This window comes from Rhinopithecus bieti, unplaced genomic scaffold (genome assembly GCF_001698545.2).
Source record: "Rhinopithecus bieti isolate Rb0 unplaced genomic scaffold, ASM169854v2 scaffold_17930, whole genome shotgun sequence".
In the NCBI taxonomy this organism is placed as follows: domain Eukaryota; kingdom Metazoa; phylum Chordata; class Mammalia; order Primates; family Cercopithecidae; genus Rhinopithecus; species Rhinopithecus bieti.
The window spans coordinates 1,345,499-1,360,323 of record NW_016809035.1 but is presented as its reverse complement, the minus strand read 5'-3'; positions in this window follow the sequence as shown (position 1 = coordinate 1,360,323).

Below are 14,825 nucleotides of genomic sequence, written 5' to 3'. Positions count from 1 at the left end.
AGTATGTCTCCTAAGAAGCTAAAAGGAAAACTGAAGTGAGAAAAGGTAAGATAGACAAGGGAGAAACATGTTGTCCAATGTTTTCAGTTCATTTATTCCATGCTGGCCCCAGGGTGTGAATGAGTACATGTGACTTTTTCTCCATTCCTACTCTGAGTGAAACATCTGACCCACATTTGGAGTTAGAAAAAAGCAGGCGATTTCATTCATAGAAACTGAGTTTTCCTGACACCCAACACATAGATGATGAATAAATATTAAAACAGAATGATACAAAGGGTGCCTAATTATGAGCCTGCCTGGGTAACCCATTGGTCTCACAGCTGGGCTCTGCATCAGGCTCAGGAAAGCTCTGAATGACTGGGAGCTGCTATTGTCATTTTGGTAGTAGTGGTGGTCGTGGCTGTCTGATTGGTAGACCACTGCCCCCATGGAATCATTCTCTATATTTAAAAAGGAGTAAGTCTTATGTCCACAGATCTAATTTCTTCAGCCCATGTGGCCCAATAGGGAGGAATGCAGCGGAGGCATGAAACCAGATGGCTACTTCTCAGGAAGCAACGTTCATCACATTTTCAAAATGGAAACACTTAGGTGTTCTGAATCAGACCTTTGGATTATATCCAAAGTGGAACTTTCTTCCCCCAACGCTACAGTTGCTGCACTTGTACAGCAGCATCAGGGCAGCCATGGTATTTGGTGCAATTGCCACGGAAAACTTGATTTCAAATGCTAAAAATCCCTGATTAATCATAAGGTCAAAGGAATTAGAGATTCTGATTAATTAATTTTCTGGTCAGCTGAGGGCTAATCAGAAAATCTTTGGCTTTTTAGCCCCTCTGGCTGGTTATCTTTCAGGAGGTATGGTGGTTCACTCTTGTTCTGAATCCAGGTTCTATCACTGAGGAGTTATGCAGCCTTGGGTGAGTAACTCCATGTCTTAGTTATCTATTGCCACGTAACAAGTTACTTCAAACTAAGTGGCTTAAAACAACACACAATTATTATCTCACAGTTTCCATGAGTCAGAAGTCTAGGTGTGGTTTTGCTGGGTCTTCTTCTCAAGATCCCACGACACTGCAATTGAAGTGTTAGCAAGCTCTTTTCGGAGCCCAGGGTCCCCTTCCAAGGCCACGTGTTTGCTGGCAGAATTCAGTTCCTGCAGTTTAAGACTGAGGTTCCCATTGTCTTGTCAGTTGTCAGCTGGGCCACTCTAGGTTGGTAGAGGACGTCCACTGTTCCTTGCGAATGGCCCCTTCTCACAATGCATTAACTTACTTAACACTAACTTGTTTAGGGTTCACCATGATCTTCTGAAGTAAATGCAATTATTATTCCTGTTTAGCAGGTGGGGAAACAGGTTTAACGAAGTGCTGTGATTGATATGAGGAAATCCATCTATCAAATGGCAAAGCCCAAATCAAAGTCAAATAGGTCTGGCTTCAAAGCATACGCACATAATCACTACAAGATGCTGCCTCATGTTTGTCATGTCTTATTAAAACTTAGCTGCATTTTATTTTGTCTTTTTTATTTCAGAGTGTATCATTCACACTTTGTGTAGAAGTTCTTGGGGAAAAAAGTCATTTCTTAGGCATGTGTGTACCAGGTCCATAGCATGATCTCTGGCACATAATGGGTAATTAATAAATATTTGCTAAGTGGATGGATGAACTGGGTGGGTAGTGAATGTTTAGACGGATGGATGGATAGGGTGGGTGCCTGTGTAGGAAAAGGTTGGTGGATGGTGAATGGATGGGATTGGGGCTAGGATGGGTGGTTAGTGGAAAGATGGATGACACAGGGTGATAGATTGGGTGGGTGCATAGTGAGGGAATGGATAGATGAATGTGCAATGGATGCATGGGTGGCTGTGAGACTGGGTGGTGGGTAGTGAATGGGAAGGTGGCAGATGGAGCAGGTAGAGGAGTCAATGGAATAAAGGTTTCATAGTTGATGGGTGGGTGGATAGGTGGGCATATGGGCTTGAAGGGGAATCGGGTAGATGGAGGAATGGATGGATGGAGGATGGTCTGTGTAGTAGGTGAAAAATGAGGAAGGTGGTGGGGGGAAGGATGAATGAGCAGCTAGATTGGTGATGGATAGGGTTGGTCGTGAGGTAGGTGACAGTGGAAACAGATAATAGCTTCTCTCGCATTTGAATAGCTTCCTAGAATCATCTCTACTTTTCTTCTGCAATCATCATGTATTGTACATATCACTTATCTACAAGAGTCAGGCTGACCCAAATTCACCATTGAATTGATACATATACATCTATATTTATATTTAATAATTCACAAATCCCAGGATATTATAGGGTTTGGCAAATACTTGTTTCTCCAGAATGGAGTGAAATGAATGGCTGCTTAATTGATGGATGGCATCAGAAGAGGGACCACCAGCAGGGTGATCCTCGGAGAAATCCCCTTCCCAGTACAGCCAGGAGCCCTGGAAGACTGAGAGATGCCACAGCTTCTACCTGCCTGGAAAGAAGAATTTTGTTTTTCCAAGAGCTAATGGAATTTCACTGACAGAAGAACTGTGCATAGCCTGCCCAATACCAGGAGTGGGTAGCTGAGTGCTGTGGCATCAGCCAGAGCATTCGGTGCCACTCTATTCTAGAGTCAGTCTTACCTCTGACCTCACTTAGGAAGTGTATAGTAACGAATTTATTAAGCATTAACCAAGTAAAGTGCTAAAAGCATTCATGGATATCCCATTTAATTCTCATAAGTGACTCTAGGATCTGGTGCTGAAATAATCTCTGCTGGCTCAGGAATAAGGTCAGGTTCCTCTGTTCAAGGTCACACAGCTGCTAAGAAGATAAGTTGGCGTCTACAACTTAGATCTGATTTCAAAACTCTTTCTCTGCACTTTAGTGCTAAAGTGCTCCTGTCAAAGTCAATTTTTTTTTTTTTTGACTAGCAAAAAAACTGGAGTGCACAGGATGGAGCTAGGACTCCTGTGAATGATACCCTAGAACATATGGTTTTGCTCAAGATGTTGGGAGCCAACAGGAGGAAAAAATAACGGGAACAGACAGAAGAAAATATTCCCTGAATCTCTCAGCCATGACAATTTTGGAAACACTTCCTGTGTGGCTGATGGATTAAGAAGGGCAAAAATTCTGAAATAATTGGGTTCTTCAAGGGAGCCCTCTTGGCTAACTTCACTGAGCTTCACTTCCCAAAGAATGTTCCTGGTGACCAAGCAGAACAAGGGAAATCCAGGAGGCCAAGAAAGAGTTGGGAAGAAGATGCCCAAAGGGCCATAGATGGAGCCCCTGGGCAAAGGTCTTAGCACAGTTATTTGTTAATATGTGAGTCCCACATACCCTCCTTCTCCCTAATTGCACTGGATATGATATGGTTTGCATCTGTGTCCCTGCCCAAATCTCACATCAAATTGTAATCCCCAGTGTTGGAGGTGGGACCTAGGGAGAGGTGACTGGATCATAAGGGCAGAGTTCTTATGAATGAGTTAGCACCATCTGCTCAATGCTGTTCTCGTGATAATGAGTGAGGGAGTTCTCACGAGATCTGGTTGCTTAAAAGTGTGTGGCACCTCCCCGCTCTCCCTCTCACCTGCTTCCCCTTCACCTTCTGCTATGATTATTTCCTGGAGCCACCACAGAAGCAGATGCCACCATGATTCCTGTACAGCCTATGGAACCGTGAGCCAATTAAATTATAATAATTTTTTAATAAATTACCCAGTATCAGGTATTTCTTTAGAGCAACGCAAGAATGAACTAATACAAGATAATTCCCATTTGCCCTTCCACATCCACTCTCCATCCTTCTCTACCACATGCTGTGCCCCAGGGAGCTGGTCTTCAGCGGTTCTCTCATTGATTCCCTTATTCTCCACTTCTAGTTGAGTTCAGCCAATGGGAAGCACCAGGAGGAGACGGAAGGGAGGGAAAGGAGTGTGGGGGAGCTGTTGACTTCCCCTCTTGAAGGCCACAGCTCCTCTCAGGCAACCCAATCCAGTAACTTCACCTCCCTGCACCCATTATCATCTGGGGGCAGGTGATAGATTTTACTGCATTACAACCTCAAAATCTCAGTGGCTACAGGAGCAAGCATTCATTTCTTTGCTCAAGGATTCGTAGGAGGTCTTTGGTGCTATTGGGTTCAGCTGATCTTGGTCAGGCTGCTAGTGGGCTCAGATCTGCTCCACGGGTCTCCTCAATCCAAGGCCATCAGATACCAGGAGCATGTTCTTCTCATGGCAAATGATAGAAGCACAAGAGGGCGAGCCAAGTCATGCAAGCATATTTCTAGCCTCTGCTCTAATCGCTTCCTACTTTATATTCTATTGACCCAGGCAAGTCATACGGTCAAGCTCACAACAAATGGGATGGGCAGGTTCATTCTTCCTATTCTACTGGGAGGCATTGCAATGGCTCAGAAAGAAAGTGCTAGAACAATCCTCTTATTGGCTTCACAGTGGCAATGGCTCCCCACTGGTGTATTCCTGGCATTCAGCATGCATCTTGTTTTTCCAGAGCTCCATCCACATATTTGTAAATAGACCATGCAAGTATAATTTTAATGGTTGTTTTATTATTTAAATATGTTTTGCTGTCATTAATTTTTGTATTAAACTCTCCTCAAATTACCCAATTTAAGGGTGTTAAAAACATTAATTTATCATGCAATTGAGCCTACGTTAACAGAAAGCTTCCTCTGTGCCCTGTTTGGGATAGATGAGAATCAGATTGACAAAAATGATGCCCTCTTCTTGCTGAATTCACATCATGTTACATGCGGTATGCTAATATAACTTTATGTGCATCATGTAATCTAATTTAATTATAACAACCACCCTGGACAGACATTCCTATTACTATTCCAATATAAGGAAACTGAAGCTCAAAATGGTGGAATGACTTACCCAAGGTTTACTCAGCTAGTATGTAAAAGAGGCAGGATTTGCCCCCAGGTCCACCCAACTCTGCAGTCCTTTCCTCTTAACAAGTGCATTTGACAGCCTCACATGCAGTAAAATAAGCACCTTGCAAACATAGCTTCATTTCACCTTCATCTGTGCAACAGGTTCAGTTATCTGCTCATCTTGCAGATTAGAAAAATAGTCTCGAAGAATTGAGCCCAACTCCCTAGAGTAGAAAACTGTACAGCTGAAATATAAATCCAGTTTTATCTGACTCCAAAACTTACTCCCTTTCTACCACACCTCACTGTCAATCCAATCTGCTTTCTCACCAAGACTATCCTGAGCAGGTCCCACTGGGAACTCTGGCCGGCTGTGACCACAGCCCATTGGACAGAGGTCAGCCTCCTCTACCCTCTGCTTTATCTCCCTCTAAATTGTCTGGCCTCTCTCCAGGCTCTGTTAGCTCTCCACTCCCATGTCAACTGCTTTTGGGGGCTGCCTGTCGCCCATGTTTTACAGCCCTCTTGATGAAAAGCAAATTCATATTGATTTCAGAACAACTCGAGCTGTCAATTACTGGTCATGATCAGCTTGGTCATCCCGAGATGAGAATCTATTGACTGGACCACAGGCCTAAATTTAATTATTGTTCCAGGAAACCCATTGGCAAGGCTGTCCAATGCCTATGTGGAAAGAAACTATTAAAATGGCCAAGAGCTACCTGCAAAAGTACATACCACATAATTTCAAACCTTCATCTTTGTCTGACAGATCGAAGTTCTGCAGCTTCCTTCGACCACTGAATTAAGTGAGAGAACTGGCCTTGAACCATTTTTGTTATTAATAACAGTAATAATGACCTGATGACAACACAGCAATAGCTAATATTCACTGACCACTTTGCATGCATTATCTCCTTCTAAAGCCTCATGATAACCCTGTCACTTACTAGCTGTAGGGTCCTGTGCAAGTAAATCCTTAGCTTTCCTGTGCCTCTGTTTTCTCATCTGTGAAATGAGAGGTAATTGTAAAACTACTTCATTATAAAAAGGTAAAAGTTAAATATAAATTGCTAAGATCAGGAGCTAGATGTATTCTTGTCCTCATTACTCATGAAGAATCAGAAACTCAGAGATGTTAAGGGGCTTGCCCAAGGTTACACAGCTGGCACGGGGTTTTTGTCTGGTTTGTAGTGGATTAATTTTTAAATGTTGAGCTGGGTGCGGTGGCTTATCCTGTAACCCCAGCACTTTGAGAAGCCAAGGCAGGAAGATTGCTTGAGGCCAGGAATGCAAGACCAGCCTGGGCAACATAGCAAGACCCCCATCTCTACAAAAACTTTAAAATATTAGCCAGGGGTGGTGATGAGTGCCTATAGTCCCAGATACTCAGGAGGCTGAGGTGGGAGGATCGCTTCAGCCCAGGAGTTCCAGGCTGCAGTGAGCTATGATCACACCACTGAACTCCAGCCTAGGTGACAGAGCAAGACCTTGTCTCTTTACAAAAAAATGTTGCTGAAGTGGCAGCATTTGAAAATGGAACTGATTTCCTGCTTCTTTTGAGCATTTAAAAACCCTGGCAGCACTGAGCTCACATTTCCTTCTACCATACTCACTGCTAACCAAATCTAGTCTCTTAGCTCAGCTGAGCCCAACAATGCCAAAGCCCACCAAGAAACTCTTGAACAAAGAAACAGACTCCAAGATTTTGAGGATATCTGTAACGCCCTGGATCAAATGCCAGAGTGCCTGGGTCAGATCATGCTGACCAGCTGCACCCGTTACATGGGGCTTGTGCTCCCTGGTTTACTGCAGTTCCCACCACTCCCTACTGCCCTGTATCTGACCCACTTCTCTCATTCATGACGTCTGCCTGGCCCCTATAGGCATCTGAGGTTGTAGAATAGGTTAGGCCACTCAACATCAAATCATCTCATCAAATCAAACTGAGGGATATACTATGATCATCCCCAGCAGATACAGAAATAGGGTCAGGGAGATGTGACTTGCTTAAGGTCACACAGCACGTGACAGAACTGGAATCTGAACGTCAGCCTACCTACATCCAGAGCCAATCTCCTCTGCCCTTCACTGAGGTTCCTTCCCTATCACAGGCGAAAAAGCCTGCAAGCAGAGGCAGGAAACAAAAAATCCCTGTCCCTCTCTCACACTGGGGAAGGAAGGTTAAAACAGTGCTCACGTCTACTTTCAGGTCTCATAGACTCTCCTGCAACTGCTTTTCCGAGGACAGTGTTATTTCCTAGGGTTAATGGCTCCATCCGTGCAAAACCCTTATCAGGGATTGCACAGAGCTTACATTTGTTGCTGTTTTGTGACCAGTACAAAACACATTCCGTTTGTTTATCCTTTTTCATTCTTCAGACCTCGAAGGAAAGCAGGAGGCAGGGAGGGCTCTGGCTGACAGCGACCCCTTTCTCAGCACCCACCCCCACGGGGACGGTGCCAAAGCCCCACTGTCCTGCCAGCCACTGTGAAAAGACAGCGTTCCGCCACCCCAGTAAAGCGGCTCCTCAGTTGCTGGGAGGCCCAGGGAGAGAGATTTTATTTTTTCTCCCTCTTATGGGACTGACAGCTTGGACAGTTGCTTCCCAGAAACAAACTTTATTCTCAGGGAGACGGACGTGCCTGAACCTTGAATGTTTCCATGAATATTTATGGCTTTTCTCTTTGCTCTGGTCTCAGTTTTGGCCACGATACAAGATTCCCATTCACCGCCTGTAGATGCCTCATTATGGCTCCGCGGGCTCAGCTTGTTTGTAGCCGGGGCAAACAAACCACTAGGTGGCGCTGTTGTCTCTAGTTAGAAACGATGGTGCTATTGCTATGTGTATTAATCACTGTGATTTGTGGAGTCAGATAATGCTTCACATACATCCAATCATTTCGTTCTAACGACAACCCCAAGATGGAGGCAGAGAGTTGCTGAGAGGGGAAGTTGATTATCCAAGGTCACAAGCTAGGAAGTAATGGAGACAAGATTCAAATCCATAAACTAGTGTCAGAAGTTGTCACTGCAAAAGTGCAAAGATACCAACTATCTCTGTCTGCCCAGGGATAATTTTGTTTTTGTTTTTGTTTGTTTGTTTGTTTTCTGAAGTTATATCCTTCCTACTCTTTGGGATTAAAATGGTATTTCTTTTATTACATGATGGAGACAGTGGATGTGTTTGTTGTGGTTGTTTCTAGCCCTTAATAATATTTTTGTGTATGTGTTTTTTGAGACGGAGTTTCACTCTTGTTGCCCTGGCTAGAGTGCAATGGCACGATCGCGGTTCACCACAATTCCCCCTCCTGGGTTTAAGTGATTCTCCTGCCTCAGCCTCCCAAGTAGATGGGATTACAGGCATGCGCCACCATGCCTGTTTGATTTTTTTGTATTTTTAGTAGAGACAGGGTTTCTCCATGTTGGTCAGGCTGGTCTCAAACTCCCGACCTCAGGTGATCCGCCCGCCTCAGCCTCCCAAAGTGCTGGGATTACAGGCATGAGCCACCACGCCCAGCCAATAATTTTTTAAAAGAGCCAGACATGGTGGCTCACGCCTATAATCCCAGCACTTTGGGAGGCCAAAGTGGGAGGGTCACTTGAGCTCAGGAGTTTAAGACCAGCCTGAGCAACATAGCAAGACCTTGTCTACTAAACATAAAAAAATAATAATAACCTGGCATGGTGGCAGGTGCCTGTAGTCCCAGTTCTTCGGGAAGCTGAGGAAGGAGAATCACTTCAGCCCAGAAGGTTGAGGTGGCAGTGAGCTGTGACAGTGCCACTGTACTCCAGCCTGGGTAACAGAGTGAGACCTGTCTCAAGTAATAATAATAATAATAACAGCAACATTTAAAAATTGCCATCCTCTGTCTTTCCTCCCACCCTCTAAGCCCTCAAAATCCAAGATCTAGAGCATTTCTCCTGATGATCAAGATATAGTGCTGAGCTTGGAGGAAATTCACTCCAATCCAACAAGAATTAGGTTGGTAACTTTCTATTCTTAGCAATGTTTTGCTCTACCTCCAAAAAAAAAAAAAAAAAAATCCAAACATACATTGAACACTTAACTATGCATCATTTATTCCAATAACAAATGCTTATTGAACATCTACTTTGTGCAAAGCCTGGTGCTAGGTGCTAGAAATACAAGGTCAAGCAAAAGAGGCAGAGCTGCTCCTTCAATGAGTTTACACTCTACTGGCGGAGATGAGAATGGATCAAATACACACACACATACACACACACACATACATGTGAATTTGTGAGCTATGAAGGGGAGGTGGAGGGCATGCTGTGAGGTGGCTGTTATGTGGACTGGGAGGTCAGGGAAGCTTTCCCCAAGAAAGTCACTTGTGAGCTGAGATCTGAAGGATAAATAGGCATCAGTTAGTAGGACAGAGGCAGGAAGAATCTTCTAGGCATTAGGAAGAGCATGAGCAAAGTTCCCATGGCTGAAGGGAGACGAACACGTCTGAGACCAGAGCAAAAGCCAGTGGGGCTGGAGCAGAGTAAGCAGAGGGGACACAGCATAAGACGAAGTTCCAGCAGCAGAGAGGAGCTAGGCCTTGTCCTGTGGGACTCATTCAGGGACTTGTTGTTTATCTCGGGAACGCTGGGGAACCACTGAAAGGTTTTCAGCCCCAGGCACTTGAGGAGGTCCATTGATCAAATGTGCTTGCATTTTTAAAGATTCCCTTTACATTTAAGGTTAATATTTAAAGTATAAAAATTCAAAAAAGAAGCTATACCCTTAAAAAAAAAAAAAAAAGATTCCCTTGCTGCAGTGAGAGACAGGAAGTCAGAGGGGCTACAGTCAGTGAGAGGAGACAGATTAGGAGTCCACTGGATGGTACCAATCTGACCGTCAGTCACATGGACAAAGGCCAATATTTGAACTGAAAGCCAGGGTGTTCAGGGTCCTGCCAAGCAGAATGGAAAAGAATCAGTTCTCAAGCATAGTGCTCTGGTGAGCTGGTGAACAAGTGCAATGCCTTTTGCAAGGGCCTCACCCACCTGCACCATTTCAAGTAGGGAAGCCAACTTGTTGTCCCAGTTTGTCTGGGACCTTTACCACTGAAAGTCCCATGCCAGGGAAAATGCCATCCTGGGAAAACTGGAGGGTTGGTCACCCTAATTTCAGTACCAGGTCTGCTGTATCAGTCAGGGTATATCTGTACCTTGCTCCATTTAGCATTTCATTAGAATGTGCCAGGTGACCCTCGGGGCCTGAACTCGAGAATTTTGCCTTGATTGTGTCCTGCAGTATGTATTAAAATATATTCTCCTTGTAGTGACTGGGATAAGTGGTCTCAGGAGAAAGGTGCCTTGTTGCCAAAATGCTATTCAATAACCCAGGAAATGGATTCTTGAAATAGTAAAAAATTCTGAATAATATTTATATAATTATTATAAAGGAATCCTATATATTACTCTATTAGGTTGGTGCAAAAGTATTTGCAGGTTTTTGCCAGCAGGTTTTTGCCAGTACAATATTTTTGTACCAGAGAAGTTAGCTCTCTTGTCTATGTCCGTAGCTAATAAGCTTGAATAGCTCTGAGACTTGCAGTTGCACCAAGAAATGGAACAAAATGTCCTGCCCCTACCCACTGAGATCCTCATCCCATGGCTGGGAGGCATTTCCGAACTCCAGGGGGTCCCCACTTCCTTGCCTCTAAAGTGGGAAGAGAGGCACCATCTGGTGCAAAAAAGTATTTGGACCAAATTAATATTACAATGAAAATGTACTTGGCAAGCAGTGCTTGAGCTGCAATGCCAGACTGCCTGGGTTTAAATTATGGCTCTGTCATTTACAACCTCCAAGACCTTGCACTCATCTTGGCCTGTCTGTGTCTCAGTTTCCTCGTATGTAAAATAGAAAGAATAATAACATTTACTTCTTAAAGTTATGATGAGAGAAGGCATGGGCACGCACCAGATGTTCCATAAATGTTACCTCTAGGTGTAGATTAAGGGATCTTATCTAGGGAATTGTATGAAATTGATTACACTAGAGCTTCCCTGTTCAGTAGCCCCTACTGGCATGCAGTTATTGACCACCTGAAAGTCTCAATTGAGATGTGCTATATACTGTAAAACACTCTGTAAAGATTTCTTAAGAAATAGAGAATATAAAATACCTCCTTGCTAATATGTTTATATATTGATTCCATATCAAAATAATAACATTTTGAGTATAATAAAATTAAAATTATTAAAATTAGTGTTGCCTGTTTTTTAATATGGTTATTAAAAATTTTAGAATTGGCCGGGTGCAGTGGCTCAAGCCTGTAATCCCAGCACTTTGGGAGGCCGAGACAGGCGGATTCCGAGGTCAGGAGATCGAGACCATCCTGGCTAACACGGTGAAACCCCGTCTCTGCTAAAAAATACAAAAAACTAGCCGGGTGCGGTGGCGGGCGCCTGTAGTCCCAGCTACTCGGGAGGCTGAGGCAGGAGAATGGTGTGAACCCGGGAGACAGAGCTTGCAGTGAGCTGAGATCCGGCCACTGCACTCCAGCCTGGGCGACAGAGTGAGACTCCGTCTCAAAAAAAAATTTTTTTAGAATTATGTATGTGCCTTCCATTTGTGGGTTATGTTAATTGTCTATGGAACAGTGCTGGATTAGAGGTCTGGAGGCCAAAAGATGAATAATCAATGAATTAGGGAGAAGGGCTACCAGCCTCGAAACACTCCTCTGGAACCACACAAGTCTTCAGTACCCACAGCTCATTGATGAAAAATTATGCATTGCAATTGCACCCACCCATCCTGAATGAAAAAATCCCTTTCATCAGACATTAAATCACTCCATGTTCAAGTCTAGATTTCCTTCCAGAATATTAGAAAGCAAAGAGAAATCAGAAAAAGAATGATACTTGGAGAACAGAATTTTCTCCCCTGGCTGTTAGAAACAGCACTGTTCTTTAGCCATAAGCAAATGTACCCTTTCATGTGGGTAACCCCATTTATCCTCTGAACCCTGGGACAGTGAAGTCTGTCTTCCCACTTTAGAGGCAAGGAAGTGGGGACCCTCTGGAGTTCGGAAATGCCTCCCAGCCCTGGGACGAGGACCTCAGTGGGTAGGGACAGGACATTGTGTTCCATCTCTTGGTGCAACTCCAAGTCTCAGAACTACTCAAGCTTATTGGCTACGCACATAGACAAGAGACCTAACTTCTCTGGGCCTCAGCCTCCTCATCTGTAAAATGGAATAAATATAGTAACTAAGGGTGTCATGGTAAGGAATGAATTCGGTAATGTGTGTGATTTGCTTATCACATTATCTGACAAATACTAGGCACTCTTTTGTGTCTGGTTTCTTTCCCTCCATGTGAGATTAGTCCGCATTCTTTCATGCAGTTATCATTTGCTCATTCTCAAAGTGGTGTAATATTTCACCACGTAAATATATGGTAGTTCTCCCTTTTCCATGAGAGAATACATCCCAAGGCCCCCAAGGGATCCCTGAAACCAATATAGCACCAAACTCTATGTATATTATTTTTTCTATACATATAAAACTAAAATAACATTAATTTAGAAATTAGGCACCGTAGGAGGTCAGCAACAAGAACCAATAATAAAACAGAACAAGTATAATAGTATACTGTCATAAAAGTTATGTGAATGTGGTTTCTCTTTTTCTCAAAATATCTTATTGTGATATACTCACTTATTTTCAGACCAAGGTTGACCATAGGTAAGTGAAACCTCAGAAAGCAAAACTGAGAGAGAACGACTGTACCACACTTTATTCTATTGCTGATGGGCACTTGAATAGTTTCAGGCCTGCAGCTGCTATGAATAGTGATGCTATGAACATTCTAAATCATGTGTATTTATGGACGCAAGTACATATCGGTGTTGGGACAATACAGAGGAGTCACTATAAAGTCTAAGGGTGTGGATGTATTCAGTTTTAGGAGATTTTAGTATATAATTTTTCAGAGTTTTGTATCTACTTACCCAAACATCAGCAATGAATGGATTTTCAGCGCCCCCATGTCCTCAGTGACACTAGGTATTGAGAATTTTCTTTTTAGTCTTTCCAGTGAAAATGTGTTAGTATCCTGTAGGGTTTTCAGTTGTATTTTACTGCAAACTAATGAAGCTATGTACATTTTCATGTCTTTCTTTTCTTTTTTTTTGCAATGTGGATATCCTCTTTTGCAAAGTGCCTATTCACATCTTTTGCCCATTTCCTCTTGGTTTTTATTTCCTAGATACAAGATATTTGTTGGCTATGTGTATTATGGGAAGCATTTTCCACTCTGTGGCTTCTCTTTTCACATTCCTAATGGTGTCTATTGATGAAGAGTCTTTGTTTTAAAGGAGTTTATTATTTTTCCTCCATGGTTAGCACCTTTGACCCAGTTATATAATCTTTGCCTACCCCTAAAGTCATGAAAAATTCTCCTTTATTTTATTCTGAAAGTTGATTGTTCTATCTTGCATAGTTAGATCCACAGTAAATCTTGAACTGATTTTTGGATGTAACTGTGAGGCTGAGAATCATTTCTTGAAAAGCATGGCCAAATTTGTTTTGTTTTATTTTAATTTCCATGAGTACTATATTTCAATATATATTAAAATACAAAATATATGTGAAATATATGTATTCAGTATATAGAAACAATATATTTTAATATTTCAGTTGCAATTATGTTTTTTAAAAATTTTACTTTAATTTCCGGGATACATGTGCAGAACATGCAGGTTTGTTACATAGGTATACGTGTGCCATGGTTTGCTGCACCTACTGACTTGTCCTCTAAGTTCCCTCCCCTCACCCACCACCCCCCAACAGGCCCCAATGTGTGATGTTCCCTCCCTGTGTCCATGTTTTCTCAATGTTCAGCTCTCACTTATGAGTAAGAACACGCTGTATTTGGTTTTCTGTTCCTGTGTTAGTTTGCTGAGTATGATGACTTCCAGCTTCATCTATGTCCCTGCAAAGGACATGATCTCGTTCTTTTCCTGGCTGCATGGTAATCCATGGTGTATATGTGCCACATTTTCTATATCCAGTCTATCACTGATGGGCATTTGGGTTGGTTCCATGTCTTTGCTATTGTAAATAGTGCTGCAATAAACATACATGTGCATGTGTCTTTATAGTAGAATGATTTCTATTATTTGGGGTATATGCCCAGTAATGGGATTGCTGGGTCAAATGGCATTTCTTGTTCTAGATCCTTGAGGAATTGCTACACTGTCTTCCACAATGGTTGAACTAATTTGCATTCCCACCAACAGCATAAAGGCATTCCTATTTCTCCACAGTCTCACCAACATCTATTGTTTCTTGACTTTTTAATAATCACCATTCTGATTGGCATGAGATAGTATCTCCTTGTGGTTTTGATTTGCATTTTTCTAATGATCAGTGGTGCTGAGCTCAGCTCACCACAACCTCCACCTCCTGCGTTCAAACGATTCTCCTGCCTCAGTCTCCCGAGTAGCTGGGACTAGAGGCACACACCACCATACCCAGCTAATTTTTGTATTTTTAGTAGAGATGGGGTTCACTATATTGGCCAGGCTGGTCTTGAACTCCTGACCTCGTGATTCGCCCGCCTCGGCATCCCAAAGTGCTGAGATCACAGGCATGAGCCACTATGCCCAGCCCGAGCTTTTTTTCATGTTTGTTGGCCACATAAATGTCTTATTTTGAGAAGTGGCTGTTCATATCTCTTGCTCACTTTTTGATAGGGTCTTTTCCTTTTTTATTGTAAATTTGTTTAAGTTTCTTGTAAATTCTGGATATTAGACCTTTGTCAGATGGGTAGATTGGGAAAATTTTCTCCCATTCTGTAGATTGCCTGTTCACTCTAATGATAGTTTCTTTTGCTGTGCAGAAGCTCTTTAATTTAATTAGATTCCATTTGTCCATTTTGGCTTTTGTTGCAATTGCTTTTGG